This window comes from Polyodon spathula, chromosome 13 (genome assembly GCF_017654505.1).
Source record: "Polyodon spathula isolate WHYD16114869_AA chromosome 13, ASM1765450v1, whole genome shotgun sequence".
Lineage (NCBI taxonomy): Eukaryota > Metazoa > Chordata > Actinopteri > Acipenseriformes > Polyodontidae > Polyodon > Polyodon spathula.
Window position 1 is genome coordinate 38,630,945 of NC_054546.1, and position 19,682 is coordinate 38,650,626.

Consider the following 19,682-nt stretch of genomic DNA (forward strand, 5'->3'; position numbering starts at 1 on the left):
CTGCTTTAAACAGCTTTCTGATGTACAGTATTTTTGGCACAACCCCCAGAATAATTCTAAAAAAGAAACCCCCAAAGCATTCCTTCTGAATATCTTGTAATGCATTACAAATCTTTGACATTATGTTTGAAAGCAGTTTAACAAACTTTCTAGCCATATTAGTTGAATACATGTAAATATATACCTGACATTTATTTTTGTACTATTATGGCCTGGTCACACAAGCAACTTTTGTTGACAGCAACAAGAGGAGGATTTTTGTTTCCTGCATGTTGCCTTATATGTCTCAAGTTGCTGAACATGCTGTCGACAGCCTGGTGGCAAGCTGACATGAGGCTCAGTTTAGAACACTGTTCTGTTTTGCTGGTGATATGACATCAACAAACTCAAAGAACAATGACTACTTCAAAAGAGGCATAAAAGGGTTTCTCTTGTAAGGAAAATCTTAATCTGATTTCTGCTTTTGAATATGTAAACCATTTACAAATTATATCTTCTAGTTATTAATTCAAATCATGCCACTTTTATATTCAGGCCCTTGTGTTTCTTCACTTTGCTTACAAAATATAACCACTGACTCCTTGTTTACCAGCATTTCATACATATTTCATTTAACAAGAAACATATCACTTTGTTGTTTCTTTTTAGTAACACTTTACCCACATTCTTGGCTCATATAGAATTATGGATGTCTTTAAAATTGCTATAGACTTTTTTAAATTATTATTTCTGAATTTCCCATAACTATCTTCCTCCTGCTTAAAATATATATGAACTGGGCCCTGAGTCTTAATGAATTAAATAGGCAACATACTATCCAATGACGGGTCAAGTTATGGTTTAGCAATGTTGATTTCCACTCTTATTTTAATTGACCCTTCCCCTCTGTATCACAAAAAGAGCCTGTTGCTTAAAAAACAAGGAATATTGCAAGGTTCAATCAGTGACATATTGAATGAGAGAGGACAGGGTGTGGTGGTGAAAGGTTAATGCATTTAACATGACTGTCAAGAATCAAGATAAACAAAACACAGTAATATCAGAGTAATGGAAATAAAAAGGCAAGTATTTTCATTATTACTCCAACCAAAACATTGTATCATGACTGTCATTTTTAATTGACCTACTCCCAAATTATGTCTTGGTACACATACACATTTTCTTATTGAATCTTATTACCAGAGTGCATCCTTGTCCAGATTATCGGTTACTGTCGTTAAATTCATTGAGGGCATTGATCTCTGGAGTATATGCCATATAAATATATTTTAAACACATTATTTTTAATTATATCATGTTATGATACAATACAGTATGTTATGTAGCTGATAAATAAATTCAATTTAAATTACTGCAAAAAAAGGCTTCTACAACTAATTAGCACAGTATTATATGCTACTATCTAAGTATCTCATTAATTTTCATAAAAGACGCTTGACACAATTCAAAAAATGAAAATCTGGATTTCCAATTGATCTGCTAGAATTTTGTACAAATAATCTGTTGAACTTATTGTATGGTACTGAAACAGCCAAGGTACACCAATTACTAATTTGAAAGCAAATACAATTATTATTATTATTATTATTATTATTATTATTATTATTATTATTATTATTATAGCATATCATTTGGATAACTTTACTATAATTGGCTGGAATAAAACTATGCATTGTATTTTAATGTTTTAGCCCTCTAGTGGTAATTCCATGCTTTTTCCTTATGGAAATAGTTTTTAATGTTTTCAACCTATAAGGACCCAGGTGCATAAGACATCAGCAGAAGTTATTTGGATCTAGAATAATTTAGATAGGGGCTAAGTGACCCCTTGTTTGGTAGCTGTGTAGCATGTATGTCTGGGTTTAAAATAAATATCAGGCTCTTCTAAAACTGTAGTAGTCATAGTGGTTGTGTTATTATTATATCTGAATATATATGGCCAAAAGTTTTGTATCACCCTATGCAGTAGAATTCACAAATTTTGCTTCATAAAGTCAAATGAAACCTGCTGAATAATGATACATTAACTACTGAATTATATATCGCTTTGTAGTTTTCCATATATTTAAGAAAAACTGACGAAAATTGAAAATCTCTAAATCTAACATGAATACCATACCACTATTATGGTTTCTGGTAATTTTGGCCACAGCTGTACGTGTTAATTTCTGCAATTGAAATGTGAAATGTGGTGTTAGAGAGGGATTTCTAACTTGACTCTGTGTGTGAGGATGAGCATCATAATGCTTTACAGTAAGTGGTGGGTATTTAATTGCATTGTAAATCGAATGCATTCATTGTCAATTCCTGGACAGAAGTCCTGTTGAAATGTTGAGATAATGTTGACTTCCAGTTAAGCTACAATCATTAAACATATTGCATAAACGTTTAAAGCTGAAATTCTGAACAACTATTTTTCCCTTTTACTTGGCCTCAGCTGAATGTACAAGTCTGGTAGTTTTATAACGCAAACTGCACTGATTGCTTCCATTATTCTTTCAGTTCAACATTAAGAAACAATAGCCATTAAAATAAAAATAATACCATTAACAAGTAAAATAAAATTACAGATGCACAACAACAATATATTTAGAACATTATTTGTTAAATCATATTTTCATTACGTGTTAATTTGATTGATGGTATTTTGAGCACATTTTTCCCTGCCCTATACAAAATGATACATTGGAAATGCTACCATTTTTGTTCCAAATCATTGCAAACACTCCAGATTCAGTGTAAAAATGCCTGATGGGATTAACAGCAGGTTATTCAAGCACAGGTCTGCAGTCAGGAAACTGAGTGCCCAGTCCCCTGTTTTGACCTTCAAGAACTTACACTAATAAGCATGCCTTGCTTTATGTTCTTTTATTTAAAAAAAAAAAATGAACTGTACTGCATTACTGAGGATGATGTCTTGTTAATAGAGACCCTAGGAAAACAGTAGAATTACACTTCTAATATTTATTGCATTTAACATAGCATGATAATCATGGACCATTTTTTCTGAGATTTATCCATAAAGATTTAATCAGCTATTTCAAATAGCAGACACACATTATTGTGAGCCATCTCACACACTTTATTACCTGAGAAATCACTTTTATATTTATGAATGTTTGCTAATGGACAGAACACAATGCTTGTTGCTGCTTGTTTTGCAATCAGGGTCAGCTGAACTTTTGTAAGCCAGAAACACCAAAAAAAAGGCAGAACTTCTTCTAGCTTTTAAATAACATAAAAATCTCTTTAAAAAATAATGGATGGTGTATATATTTGTATAACCTACAGAGATATACAGGTTATGTTTTGAAATGAGGTAAGCTCCAGGTTTCAAGAAGCTACTGGGATGCTATTTAATGTATTGTGGACATAATTAGTATTTCTTCTTTGTTTTTATTCCATATTGAAAATCCTGAAAAATAAATATGATTCATACATACATTTTAGCAACATGTCAATAACAACCAAAACTAATGATATGTTATCATATTGAATATTGACCTTTACCAACAGCATGTCATACTGAGATCTCAGATGTGGTAATATAGTGTAATTACAAAGGAAGTAACAACTGCAAATATGTTTAATGGTGTAATTACGTAAGTTATTGCAAGCCAAATGGACAAGTACCATGTTATTAAAGTGAAATTACAGCATAGTAAGTAATACAGTGTCAGGTGTTATAGTTTCTAATGTGCTTTTTTCTCTGTTTCCTAGCAGTTAAATAATATCCAGTTAATTGCCAGATATTGGTAAATATTGTGCTTCACCAGTATGTTGTTTTGCTGATCCCAGATAGAGAACATTATGATTATTAGACTGCTCGTTTATTGGACATTATCAAACACTATAGTCACACATACCGCTACTGACACACACCTGTGATTGTACCACAGTAATATTTGAGTAACTGTAGAGACTGCTTTGATGTGACAGATTACATTGTGAGTAGTTTGTTCTCTCTGTTTATTCCGATCCCACAGCATGAGCAAACGTGATGCTAATTTTCCATGATTCCGTGGTAAATATTTCAGCAGATCAAGGTGTTAGAAAAAAAAAACAGCATAGTGGGAGACCAAGAAAGCATGTCCATGTTTAAATAATCTGTATAATATATTCTTCTTTTTTTCAACTCATGAACAATTATGCTTTTCACTTGATTACAAAAATAAATAAAAAAAAGGCTACTTAAAATTCCAGAAAAACAACATACTTAGCCTAGCTTCCAAGTAGGGAGTTATATGAGATATTTTTAGTAAGCAACGGTAGCAAAGCTGTAATCACCTGCAGCATATATTAGAATAATATTATCTCTTTGTAACTTTCTCAACTACACACAATTTAATTCTAGTCAACAAGAAAACATGACTCTGAATAGATTCCTTAAAAAACAGAGTTATATTTTTTTTTCATACCGTTGACCTGTGCTATTTAAAACACCAGGTATTAGTGTCCTCACAACTTTGCAGTTTTCCAATTAACATTAGGATGTTCACATTCTAATACTGGTTGTTACTGGTCTAATACTCTATGATGAATGTAAACCAATATAATCTTTTAAGACCGTCTCTGTTCCACTCAGCTTGAAACAGTAATTAGAATTATTGACCTTTAATGCCTCCTGCTTTTTATAATTCTTCTCATAGTTGTAGGCTGACGAGCAACCATGATGTTGATTTCTCCACTGGGTTTTATAAAAGCTGGGTTTATAAAGGCTACAGTTTATAAATGCTGCAGTGAGAGATTAATTTCTTATTGCCTAATTAGGTTGACTAATGTGATACATTGTTGCATATCTTTCTTGACTATTTGGCAAGAAAGTATATAGTTTATCAGCATCTTTCTAAATTAAGTGATCAGTTTATAGGTCACACTGGTAGAAAAGTCACCACCCCTTGTTTAAAATACTTTTTTTTACAATTTATACCAATAAATACAAAAAGATACACAGGTTTAGTTTCGAAATAAACCTTGTTTGCAAAATTTTACAGTGTGGTTTTTTGTTTTTAGTTAAACTGCAACAAACTATAAAAAGTAATAATTACCAGAGTGTAAAATCAAGTTATACATGGCACATCACAATAACCTGAAATCCATAGATCCTGCACAAATAAATCGGGTTGTTGACAGTTAAGATTGTGTGAGCCATAACCCTGGCTTTAGTAATCCCATTGTGGCTCTGGTACAGTAGTTTAATATTAGACACACCGGGGCATACATCGCATCAGTATATTATTCGCTCCCCCCTTTTAAGGGCCCCACAAAAATACCTAGAAAATCGACTTATTCTAAACATTTTTTTTAAGGTAGTTGTATTTTCTGGGAGACATTTAGTAGCTTGAATTGAAATGATTCTCTGCATGGCACAACCTAGTTAGCCTATGATCTAGATAATGCACTTGTACAAGTGCTATTTTACTATTAGGTGTAAAAGAAGGCTTTGGATTTTGTAACAATGGTAGTTTGTATCTAGAGTTTACCTTTACATAGAGGATAATACAGGTTATTTTATTACTGTGCTGAAACATTTTAAAATGCAATTGGCTGTCTAGTGTGTATTTGTACACCAGCACCATTTTAAATTGTTATCTTTACAAAGCTGTATCTGGATCAGATCTTCACTTTTGTTTCTTTTTTTATCTTCCAAATAGATTGTACAAAGGCATCCCATTCAGCTGTCTGAAGATTGCTTGCTAGAGGTGTTGGCCTTGCTTTTGTTTGCTGTGTGATATGTCTCCTCAGCACTAATCTCAGACCATCCCTTACGTCATGCACAACCCTGAACTGGGGGAGTGTCAGCTATTATAAAACACATTAATTTAATTGTGATATAGTTTATAATTGCTATAATAATATATTTAAATGTGTTTTAATGCATTTTAATGCATTTATGTATTTGAAATAAACCTTTTAACCTGTGCTTAAAATACATACTCATGAACAGTTCCATTGAAAACATTTTTAAAACATGATGAAGAGATGTATTAAACTAACTTTAAGTTAAATCATAAACATATTACATTGCAGTAGGCTACACAAATACTGAATACATTGAAACATCCAAACAAACACAAAAAAGTATTTATTCATACTAATATATATATAATATATATATATATATATATATATATATATATATATTATATATATATATAATTATGGCTAATTTCAATTGACAGTTCCCACATGCTGTAGACATTGATGACATCTACATCTCTGCATTTCTAACTCTCAGTATACATCTTCCAATGAAAGTCCACAATTAATAAAACCTTACACAAGAAATGAAATACATAACAGAAATAAAGTAGAGAACTTAACTTAGTAGCTTACACAATATCATTACCTTAAAACGATTATACATGTCATATGAAAAACACTTAGAGAAGCTGATGAAGATAGCAGCCTATTCAAAATGGGATTTGCCCTATTAAAACACGATGAAAAGTCTTAAAGTGCTATTAGGTATGAAAATAGTCAAAAGACCGTTTTAAGACCACGCAAAGCACACCATAAAAATAAATTAATAAAAGTACACCTACGTTATTCTGTAACAACCACGCAAGTTAATGAACAGACAAATGAGTAAGGTATTTTGTATCTGTAACTACATTAAAATTACTTTATGTCTGTGCATCTGTGTAATAAATAGATATTGATGAACTTGTGAATTGTTCTGCCATCTTATCGTATATATTACAAAATCGTCAAAGAAATCTGCAAACCCATAACCCTCAAACAATGGAACTAAAATCACTCCTAAAAAAAAAACATAGATCACAACTGTGCAATTGCATTTCAATTTGATTTAATTACCTTAAGAACACACTGCATTCATTACTATATCACAGCATGTAAAGAAGTCCAGTCTTTCTTCGAATTCTCGAATGAGTAAGCCATGTAACAAAGGACAAACAAGCCAAAATAAAAAATTAGTGTGGGTTCTGTACAGAAAAACCCAATTAACTTGAAGTTACTGTAGCCAAAAATGGAGAATGCATTGCAGATGGTAATGTTGAAATCGACAGCTTGTCTGGTTTTATTGAGGAGAATGTTATCATTTTATGGAGCACAAAAGAAGTTACCATAAGCGAAACTCTTGTACATATCAAGTATAGTATTGGTATTGTCATTATTTTAAAATGATTTATTGTCTAGGGACTGGATTTTTTCTTTTTTTGTTGTTGTTTTGACTTTTGCTGTTTAATTTCCTCCTCCCCATCGGTCATACAGACACTAAAATGTGCCTACTAAAGAAAAGGAATGAGATGGCAGAGAAAGGTTGTGACATTCCAGTCAGAATTCCTTTACTTCAGGAACCTAGCGAACACTGATGGCATGTACTGGTTTGTATTGCAAGGAAAGCTCACTGCCATTGCTGTATTGACAATTGAGAAAGAAGCCAGGTTAAACTACGTTTGACTGGAAGTCACCAACTGTCCATTAAGGCCAGTCCATAAAAAAAAGTCAAATTTTAAGGCTAAACGTAAATTACAAAAAAAATTAAAAAATAGCTTACGGCTTTCCCAATCAGCTCGAAAGACATATACATACACCTTATGTGATGGTAGTGAAAAATATCAAGAGAAGAATATCAATTAACACTACTGTGATGAAATGAGTATACACGTTCGTCAACCAAGTAACCAAAGCACAGTGAGCTCGGGAGACATCGTCCGGCTTGACATGCTTTATTGTTAGTGGAAATATGTGGGATCACCTAGATGGAATTTATGCAGCAACAAGTGACCGACTTAAAGGATCTTTAATGGGATCTGGCAGCTGATAAAAGCTGGCACAGAAATGCGCTCTTGTCTATTGTCTAGACATTCTGAATGGAATTTTGACTATCAAGAATGCTGTTAAAAACAGCACCAGCTTCAGCTCCATGTATGACCATAAGAAGTAAATACGACCTAAAGAAAAGTAAGTACACAAAACTAGCCAATTTTATAATGTATTTTATTTACTGTTTCAGAAGAAAAAGCCCACTGTAAATGTGTATGTCAGAAAAAACATAATGACAAGGTTGGCACTCCCCTGGTTTGACTACACAATAATGTACAGGGTTTTTTTGTTTGTTTTTTTTAAATATATTTTTTATATTTTGTGGACAATGGGAGACCCACGGTTAGTGGACAAAGGTTTGAGCACCCTCCTACATAGAAGTACCATATTTTTGATGGATAACAATCAACATGGTACTCTTGTCCATATCTGAACTGTTGTATTTGTATTCAGTAAATCGAGAAATTGTCAAGCTCTGCTATGGGATTTAACATAAGTTTCATGTTTTTCCGAATGTTTTTTTTTAAAGGTATTTAGCAGACCGCCTTCAACTGAATTGTTTCTGTCACATTCTGTCAGTTGTTCAGTTCTGAGCAGTGTGTGCAACTTTCGTCATAATTAATAACTAGAATTCAGCATAATTTACCTTTTACTGATCAAAACCTGTGTAAAATAAAGTAAAAACGAAAATGATACATTTTGCAAATTGGTGGAGCTTGAGTTAAGCTAATATATATATAATATATATATATATATATATATATGTATATAATGGTCTATTTGTTGTTATACATATAAGAAGATAGGGGCCTAGAACAGTATGTTTGCCTAGGGCACTCGTGATGGGTTAATCCGGCCCTGGGTTGGAAGTCACGCCATAAAAATAAAACAGAAAGTCAATGATATGTATTTTTAAAAAAAAAGGGAAATAATATTTAATTGTTAACAATTATATATATATATATATATATATTATATATATATATACTATATATATATATATATATATATAGATATATACAAACATGCCCATAGGGTAACCATTAATAATTAGCTATAAAAGTACTGGTTTAAAATATTTAAAATAGAGAAACTATAGTAAAAGAATTCTAAAAAGTAAAAATAGTGAAATAAGCCGTAGCTAGAGGGTTAAGATCATATATTATTATATTATTAACTCACTATCCTGTGTAGCCTACTACACAGTGGCTGCCATAGTTACTCTATATTACTATTTCATATTTTTGTTTTTCTTTATGGTTACTTATTGTTGGATTGACTGATATGTAACTTACAGTAATTACTAATAAATTAAAATGTATATGTCTAACAACAGATATTGCACTCAGCAAATATATCGGGTTGAAAACAATGGGATTGAGTTTAGAATTAGGAAGCTGTCATCCACCTAACATACCTTATACAGCCTAACAAAGGTGTCCATTTCGTTTTGTTTTTTTTGAACAACAGTACCTAATTCATTTCTACAACAGTGTGTTGCTGTGGTGTCTGGAATGATAGGTGTATACTAATATAATAGAATCCTGTGCAGGCCACCCACGACTTACATTAGAATCAAATGCAAATAATGAATATATCCACCCTCAGTGGACTTCACCAGTGGAATTGTTAGAGGTAATACATGGAAATTCAAATCCAACATAACAGTGACAGCTGGAGACGGAGTGGTCCACTGAGACGGAGTGGTCCACTGAGACGGAGTGGTCAGAGTGGACTGGACACTGTGACATCACAGTCTGGACCACAGGCCACAGAATGCTACAATCCCTTCTGCTTTCCCACCTGGACAGTGGGTTATGCAAGTTATTTGCAATACAAGGCCTGTGACGTTGTCCTTAATTAAAGCGATTGGTCAATTTCTAATCAATATCCAAACAAACTTTTTGGATCTCTTGGATTGTTACGCAGGTAAGAGGTTTGCTCATAATTGCTGGAGTTGTAGGTTTGAAACCAGGTAACAACTAATTAAAATGTGATTTGACATAATATGTGTGTGCCTGTATATAATAATGATGGATGATTTAAAGATAAATTCAATTAAATGTATTGTGGTTATTAGTGACACACTTTCTTAAATACAATATATGTGATTTCTCTGCAATTACTTTAATATATTATAAATACAATTATTGTACGTTTATTGCATGTTTATAATTTATTATCAATGCAATACAAAAATGTGATTACATTCTATTTAAATTGTATTGGCATTTGTTTTTAAATACACTTAGAACTGTATTCATATTGATAGTTTGTTTAAATCAAAATACTTTGATAGGTTGATAATATTGTAATATGAATCTCATGCCAATATGTTTATATTGTAGTGATATTTTTTTTTTTAAATATAAGTAGGAATATATTATTATTGTGATTACACTGGCATACATTTACAGGCTGATATAATACCAATATCAATGTGTTGCTAATATGTTTATCTCTTATTAACATTGTATTATAATGCCTATAGAAATGTATTCCTATTGTGATGAATTGGCATTTTAATTGCCGTAAAGGTATATTTACATGGTTTAACATATTAAACATGCATTAGCATGCTAATAATATTGTATAACAAATGTGTTGCCATTTTGTTTCAATTGTATTGTTGAAGTAATTCTATATTACATGAAAATCGCATTAAAAATTGCAATTACAGTGTGTAGATTTCCAATAGGGCATGGCCCCACAGCAGAAATTTTAAACTTATTCATTTCAGCCTGACATTAAAAAAAGTGGTTCACACTCAACTAGAAACTGTCGACATTGCTTTTTCAGCAAACCTCACAGAAAGGGATGCATGTAAGCAAACACAATTCTGGTGTAATCCCCTCTAAAAGATTATTGAGATATATGAAAGGAAAAGCTAAGAGACACATATGGATACGGTAAAGCATTGTACAAATCATATTGAAGTGGGTTTAAGCACACTGAATTAGTAGAAAAAGCATATGTAGGCTCTATTTTCTAAGTATAATAAAACCATCTTATCCATCAAACATCTGTTCAGACAGCATCTGTAAACCTCACAACTCTCGACTATATTGGACTATATGGCACCCAAATGTATAATTACTTGCATCATACTACTGAATTTATTGTATTTTAAAACTGCTCTTATCTGTAATGTGATATTTTGTACTTTGATATTTTGTAACAGCTGTAAGTTGTCGTGGATAAGTGTGTCTGCTAAGAAATAAATGAATTAATAATAATAATAATAATAATAATAATAATAATAATAATAATAATAATAATAATAATAATAATAAATGCAACCAAGAAAGAGAAATTGAACACAAAAAAACAAATGGAAGAAGGGGGGTACAATTTTAAAATGTTTTTGTCAGGCTTTGTGTATTGCTGGTCGATACATCTGGTGTCAGAACTTTAAGTGCTTTGCATCAATCAGAGGAAAAAGAGTGCAAGCCCTGAACAAAGGCCACATTATTTGACTACTGTAGCTTGTGTATGAGAGCCAAGCTTCCAGTTAGAGACTACCAGAAGGTCAGGTAGAGATGTGTGCTGCTTGCGAAGTGGACCTGCAGATAAAGGAAGAAGAGACTTTGGCTGAGATCCAGAAAACCTGGGAAAAACTCCAGACCTAACAGAGTCAAATCAGAAGAATCAGTTTCAAACATAGCAGGAGCATCAGCACAGTGAAATCTGGTCTGAGCTGCGCTGTGCGTCTCACATGGAATTCAAGTATACGGTGGGTAACAAGAAGATGAGATACATTCTGGTTCAACATGAATACCAGAAAAATGTGAAAGGTTTCTCCAGTAATGGGGGGGGGGGGGGGGGGGGGGGGGGGGGGGGGGGGGGGGCTAGATCTATATGAACAAGATAGTCATTCCACATAGCTAAAAAAAAAGAAAAGTACTGTGTTGCATACAGTATTTGCCTCAAGGTGAAAGAAAGAAAGGATCTTTGATTCTACTAATTCATTACATTTTCTGAAGTTGTCCAAACACAGGGGAGATACTGTCATAATCAATGTTGTCCAAACTAGACCATTAAGAGAGATCTGGGTATAATGCAAATCTGGAAGTATACTCGACTGGAAGACACCAGCTGTAGTTAGCACATTGCCGGAGGGGAATACTCCAGATTGACACTAATGCTCCTATGTACTGTAGAGTGACTGGGCATCTGGGGCAACACCAGTGCTTTTGGTAGAATTTTTGCCCATTAGGTTTCCTGTGGGGTTCCGTGTTTTCTACAATGACATAATACACATTTTTACCTGAATTCAGTGAATTTATGGTAGATGAATGAATCTATTTGGGTTGTTTTTGTGTTTGTTTTAAACTGTTCTTCACAGTCTTCAAGACAAATGTCCTTTCCCCAATCTCATGGCTGATAATTATTCAGGCAATATTGCCAATGAAATACAATTACCATGGAAGGGACAATATTCCTGAAATTTGCCCATGGAAATTTACAGTAGACGTATGTCTGCTGTAATCCTTTATCCACAAAAGCCTGCACTCTATGCATCTCAACCAATGAACAAAAATAGACGCTATTTAATGATAACTTCTCGAAGGTGACGAGTTAACCACAAGTGCAAATAAGCCATGGCATTAACACGCATATAAGTAACAGAACTCATGTTTACAGTATTACATTATTTACAAGTTTATTTTTTGTTGAATGAATCAATTACAGTATACAGTACTGTAGAAACCCAGTACCAACCACAATCCAACCACAAACTGTTGACTATATTTTTAGTAAATAGCACATAGTATAATGTACATTATACAGAATTGACTGGATGAACAAAAGCAATAATAAACACAAAGTATTAAAGTATTGTCTAAAGTTCTTCTGACAAGCTTGTTATCCCAAATAACCAAAGCTTTAAAGCCAATAGAAAGAGGACTAGTAGAGTCCAGTCCCTCTGGTATTGGTAATAAGTGTTGAATTACATGTAAAGCGTGGTGTCGAATTAAAAAATTAAAAGAGGCAGGATGCATATATTTCATCTTGAGAAAATCCAAGACACAAAGACTGTTGAATTAAGCAAAGGTGTCGAGTTATCCACCAGCTGAGTTAACCAAGGTTGACTGTGTGTGTGTTTGTGTGTGTGTGTGTGTGTGTGTAATATTGTAATTCTCTCTGTATTTTAAGAGAGTATTTTCTATTTAAGATTCACATATTTGTGAGAGCCTGGAGTTGGAGACTTATAATTAAAACTCCTCATTTCTCAGCACCACTGTATTTGTGCGATACAGAATGTGTGTTGTATTTGTAAGCCTCCAATTGAACATTGCCTACTTTAGCTCACGGGAGAAAGGTTCTCATCAGTTTAACTTGCATAATCCTCTAATAGTAATATGAGAGGCATCACCTACATTACTGCAGTGATGAATAATTAACAGCTTTGTTCAGGATGAGTGTCTCTCTTTATTGTTCCCCAGTAGCTGAGATAGATATGCATGGCTGAGTATTTCTGACTCTCCAGATTGTGCTACACTGTAGAATAAAAATATCCACTTGTACAACTGGGAAAGGAGATAAGAAGATGAATGTGGTTATTGATGTTCTTTCAAATGCTGCATACATGCACTGAAAAGGTAGGCAGCATATTTCATTTTGTGATGTATTTTGAGTGTGTTGAACACATAATAATAGTTTCTCAAAGGTAACACAAGGATCAAAAGGCAGGAATATTTTTAATTCCAGGTATGAGCTGTTTGAAAAACTTACTGTTTTGAAATGTACATTTATATTTGAAATTCTTGAGGCAAAGTCTTGTAGTTGACAGAAACTGGTTGGATAAAACAAAAAGTAAAAGATTACATAGATGCAAAAAGCAGATCAATGAAGATCTTTTTTGATCAAGAGCGGGCTAGTGGGAACTGTGGTTTAATGGACTAATCTTTCCTCACTGGGACCTGGTTTAAATATACTGAACAAAAATATAAAGGCAACATGTAAAGTGTTGGTCCCATGTTTCATGAGTTGAAATAAAAGATCCCAGAAATTTTCCATATGCACAAAAAGCTTATTTCTCTCAAATTTTGTGCACAAATTTGTTTACATCCCTGTTAGTGAGCATTTCTCCTTTGCCAAGATAATCCATCCACCTGACAGGTGTGGCATATCAAGAAGCTGATTAAACAGCATGAACATTACACAGGTGCACCTTGTGCTGGGGACAATAAAAGGCCACTCTAAAATGTGAAGTTTTGTCACACAACACAATGTCACTGATGTCTCAAGTTTTGAGGAAGCATGCAATTGGCATGCTGACTGCAGGAATGTCCACCAGAGCTGTTGCCAGAGAATTGAATGTTCATTTCTCTACCATCAGCCGTCGTTTTAGAGAATTTGGCAGTATGTCCAACCGGCCTCACAACCGCAGACCACTTGCAAACACGCCAGCCAAGGACCTCCACATCCGGCTTCTTCGCCTGTGGGATCGTCTGAGACCAGCCACCCGGACAGCTGATGAAACTGTGGGTTTGCACAACCGAAGAATTTCTGCACAAACTGTCAGAATCCGTCTCAGGGAAGCTCATCTGCGTGCTCGTCATCCTCACCAGGGTCTTGACCTGACTGCAGTTTGGCATCGTAATCGACTTCAGTGGGCAAATGCTCACCTTCGATGGCCACTGGGACACTGGAGAAGTGTGCTCTTCGTGGATGAATCCCGGTTTCAACTGTACCGGGCAGATGGCAGACAGCATGTATGGTGTTGTATGGGTGAGTGGTTTGCTGATGTCAACAGAGTCAACATGGTGGTGGTGGGGTTATGGTATGGGCAGGCAGGCATAAGCTACGGACAACAAACACAATTGCAGTTTATTGATTGCAATTTGAATGCACAGAGATACCATGAAGAGATCCTGAGGCCCATTGTGATGCCATTCATCCGCTACCATCACCTCATGTTTCAGCATGATAATGCACGGCCCCGTGTCACAAGGATCTGCACACAATTCCTGGAAGCTGAAAATGTCCCAGTTCTTCCATGGTCTGCAAACTCACCAGACATATCACCCACTGAGCATGTTTGGGATGCTCTGGATCGACGTGTACGACAGCGTGTTCCAGTTCTTGCCAATATCCAGCAGCTTCGCACAGCCATTGAGGAGGAGTGGGACAACATTCCACATGCCACAATCAACAGCCTGATCAACCCAATGCTGAAGGAGATGTGCCGCGCTGCATGAGGCAAATGGTGATCACACCAGATACTGACTGGTTTTCTGATCCACACCCCTACCTTTTTTTTAAGGTATCTGTGACCAACAGATGCATATCTGTATTCCCTGTCATGTGAAATCCATAGATTAGGGCCTAATGAATTTATTTCAATTGACTGATTTCCTTATATGAACTGTAACTCCATAAAATCTTTGAAATTGTTGCATGTTGTGTTTATATTTTTGTTCAGTGTATATAAATGAGTTTGATAGTATCAGCTTATATACGTTATACTACACTGAACAGTAACACTGTTCAAAAACAAAAATGAAAAATGAAGGCAATAACAACTTTATGATAAACTATGAGTCATGTTACATTCAAAACAACATAGGCTGCTAACAGAGCCCCCCCTTCCCCCCCATGTCTGTGTCTTAAAATAAATAAATGTACCTTATACCTCAATAATAATAATAATAATAATAATAATAATAATAATAATAATAATAATAATAATAATAATAGTTTTCACTTTACTCTTAACAAAAATGCAGAAACATATTGGTGACCAGCACAGGGTGTTTCTGTTCTTTGCTCGTCACCTACATGAATGATTGCCCTTGGTATGTGACGTGTGGCACAAGAATGTCTAAAGTGTATAAAAAGGCACAGACTGACTCTCAAGGTTAATTTTCTCTTAACTTTTGTTGACATTGTGTCTTTTGGGGCTTCATTAGGGTGACACTCCAGCACAAGCTTAGATCAGAATAACCTTGTGAAATGTTCCTTTTCAAACTCATTTCATTTATTTGCTGTTCAGGAGCCTGACTGAAGGCCCGACCGATATGACTATCTTGTAGAGCAAACATGCCATTATCACATAATCTTTTAAGAGCCTGATTTTTCTAAACTTTGCAATGGATTAGCTTTAGAAAGGTTACTTTTTAGTTGTTTTGTTTTCCAAATGCTAAATTACTTAAGCCTGATTTCTTTTTGTAGGGCGCATGGGCCAGTAATGTAGTGAATTTATCAATCATCATTTCACTTCCCATTGCTTCTTATGGGTTTCTCCCACTAATTTACTACTCAAAAGGAAACCATGCTTAGTTTATGAAAGTTATTTTTAAATGTTACCCAATTTAAAATGAAACAATGTTATAACTGTAGAACTGTTTGCTAGAATTGAATCTCAAACTATAAATAGGTGGTTAGTTTTTTTTTTTTTTTTTTTTTAAAGACCACACTTATTGCAGATTATGCTTGAACATAGTATGCATTCTTATGGGGAGTGTTATTGTGCATGTGCATTAGAGATATTTGTACAGGCTTACTCGCATTATTGTTTGTGTTTGCAACCAGAATAAAGCACTCAGTGGAAATTGATCTCATTAATAGCTTCATCCTGACTAACACTCTTCAGTGTTACACATAATAAAAATCAACACAGAAACATTAGTTAAAAAAAGCAACTGAACACTGCATAGCAAAAGTGAACTTATGTGGTCACATGTGCACATGGATTAAGTTTGTCTAAAAAATTAAGACTTGAGTCAAGGGAGCAGAATAACTAAATGATTTTCTACATTATTAAGCACCCATCTTTGTCAATGCTGTGCTACCAGGAAATTATAATTAGAAGCTGTCGTCATTGGGTTAAATATTACCAATGAATTACAAGTGTATTAGTGGTACAATATAAATCTAATAATGCCAATTAAAAATATATAATATATCCCCTCCTGAAATATCCAGATGTTTAAAGGGCACAAATAAAGGTTAAAACATAAATTTGGCTGTTCTTATTCCTTATAGTACATATGTTGTCTACATTTAGACATTTTTAATAACATAAATGTATGAACACAGAGTTTGTTATTTTCCCCTTGCAACCAAACCAAAGCATTTCTTCAGAGCAGATATTATTTTTTAAATGTCATTATAACTTATTAACATTATTTATTGCCAGTAGTCCCAAAACCAAGCATACCTGAAATACAAAGCAAGCAAAATGCATAATAGTGTATTTTTAAACCTGCAATATCCATAGGGATTGTGCAGCGAAACCCATTTACGAAAACAGCAAAACCAGAGAATGATCTCCCTGACATGCTATAACAGGTCCCCGATGCTGCATCTTTATAGCGGGATGCTGTTTAGTCAGTTGTTTCTTCTGAATATTGATTTACAGAACAATTGCTCAAAGGTTCTCTTGTGTCATCTCTCCTCATTAGTTTTCAAAGATGTACGAGTTATATGTTCACTACATTTCTCAGCAGATTAAGTCATCATTTGTAAATTCTGGTATAAACCATTGAATCTTCATTCAAAGTTGCAACAGTTTGTATACTAGAAACAACATGGAATACCAGCGCTTAATTTGAAATAAAATGTTACATTTCCTCTTGCCAGTAAAGTCTAAAATGTATCTTTCATTTCATTAATTTGTATAGCATTTGGGTGAAAACCCTTTCGAAACACTGTATGTTGCATTTATTTTGGTTATAAATTAACACAAGCAGGGTCTGGGAACTAAGGACATCAGTTGAAGTTGACATGAGAACATAAGAACATAAGAAAGCTTACAAACGAGAGGAGACCATTCGGCCAATCTTGCTCGTTTAGTTGTTGGTAGCTTATTGATCCCAGAATCTCATCAAGCAGCTTCTTGAAGGATCCCAGGGTGTCAGCTTCAACAACATTACTGGGGAGTTGATTCCAGACCTTCACAATTCTCTGTGTAAAAAAGTGCCTCCTATTTTCTGTTCTGAATGCCCCTTTGTCTAATCTCCATTTGTGACCCCTGGTCCTTGTTTCTTTTTTCAGGCTGGAAAAGTCCCTTGGGTCGACACTGTCAATACCTTTTAGAATTTTGAATGCTTGAATTAGGTCGCCACATAGTCTTCTTTGTTCAAGACATGACATGCCTTTTAAGCCCGGAATACTTCTGGTCGCTCTTCTTTGCACTCTTTCTAGAGCAGCAATATCTTTTTTATAGCGAGGTGACCAGAACTGCACACAATATTCAAGATGAGGTCTTACTAGTGCATTGTACAGTTTTAACATTACTTCCCTTGATTTAAATTCAACACTTTTCACAATGTATCCGAGCATCTTGTCAGCCTTTTTTATAGCTTCCCCACATTGTCTAGATGAAGACATTTCTGAGTCAACAAAAACTCCTAGGTCTTTTTCATAGATTCCTTCTCCAATTTCAGTATTTCCCATATGATATTTATAATGTACATTTTTATTTCCTGCGTGCAGTACCTTACACTTTTCTCTATTAAATGTCATTTGCCATGTGTCTGCCCAGTTCTGAATCTTGTCTAGATCATTTTGAATGACCTTTGCTGCTGCAACAGTGTTTGCCACTCCTCCTACTTTTGTGTCGTCTGCAAATTTAACAAGTTTGCTTACTATACCAGAATCTAAATCATTAATGTAGATTAGGAATAGCAGAGGACCTAATACTGATCCCTGTGGTACACCACTGGTTACCACACTCCATTCTGAGGTTTTTCCTCTAATACTTTCTGTTTTCTACATGTTAATCACTCCCTAATCCATGTACATGTGTTTCCTTGAATCCCAACTACGTTCAGTTTGAGAATTAATCTTTTGTGCGGGACTTTGTCAAAAGCTTTCTGGAAATCTAAATAAACCATGTCATATGCTTTGCAATTATCCATTATCGATGTTGCATCCTCAAAAAAATCAAGCAAGTTAGTTAGACACGATCTCCCTTTCCTAAAACCATGTTGACTGTCTCCCAGGACCCTGTTACCATATAGGTAATTTTCCATTTTGGATCTTATTATAGTTTCCATAAGTTTGCATATAATAGAAGTCAGGCTTACTGGTCTGTAGTTACCTGGTTCAGTTTTGTTTCCCTTTTTGTGGATCGGTATTACGTTTGCAATTTTCCAGTCTGTCGGTACCACCCCTGTGTCAAGAGACTGCTGCATGATCTTGGTTAGCGGTTTGTAAATTACTTCTTTCATTTCTTTGAGTACTACTGGGAGGATCTCATCCGGCCCAGGGGATTTGTTTATTTTAAGAGCTCCTAGTCCCTTTAACACTTCTGCCTCAGTTATGCTAAAGTTATTTAAAACTGGATAGGAACTGGATGACATGTGGGGCATGTTGTCGGTATCTTCCTTTGTAAAAACTTGTGAAAAGTAATCATTTATTTGCGATTTTTTTTTTTTCTTCATCTACGATTTTGCCATTTGTATCTCTTAAACATTTAATCTCCTCTTTGAATGTTCTCTTGCTGTTGTAATATTGGAAAAACATTTTGGAATTGGTTTTAGCTCCCTTAGCAATGTTCATTTCTATTTCTCTCTTGGCCTTTCTAACTTCCTTTTTGACTTGCGTTTGCAGTTCTGTGTACTCTTTCTGCATACTTTCTTTTTGGTCCTTTTTTAATGCTCTGTAAAGTGCCTTTTTTCGCTGAATATTTTTTTTTATTGATCTATTAAACCATTTTGGCAATTTAGTTTTACATTTAGATTTGTCTACTTTAGGGATGTAATTGTTTTGCGCCTCTAGTACTACATTTTTGAAGAACAACCATCCTTCTTCTGTGGGTGTTTTCTCTATTTTACTCCAATCTACTTCTGTTAGTCTCTGTTTCATACCTTCATAGTTTGCTTTTCTAAAATTGTAAACCTTAGCTTTAGTCATTACTTTTGGGGTTTTAAAAAACACTT